Consider the following 247-nt stretch of genomic DNA (forward strand, 5'->3'; position numbering starts at 1 on the left):
TTAGACACTATTATTCTATTTTTACTTTGTAACTTTGGAGATTAGGTTGCAACTTTAGCAATTATTGATTTCCCAAGTTCAGTTTGAAGATTTTGGCTTTGCAATTCAAGTTAAATTTCTGGGTTTGTTATTCTCTTTACGTACGTTCATGATTTCTTTATCGACAATTATGAATTGTATTCTTGCCGGTATGAGTAACTAAATCCATAACTAGGGTTGTGGGAACCATGATCGATTAATAAAGTAA

Source organism: Solanum tuberosum, unplaced genomic scaffold, assembly GCF_000226075.1.
Source record: "Solanum tuberosum cultivar DM 1-3 516 R44 unplaced genomic scaffold, SolTub_3.0 scf00002, whole genome shotgun sequence".
Lineage (NCBI taxonomy): Eukaryota > Viridiplantae > Streptophyta > Magnoliopsida > Solanales > Solanaceae > Solanum > Solanum tuberosum.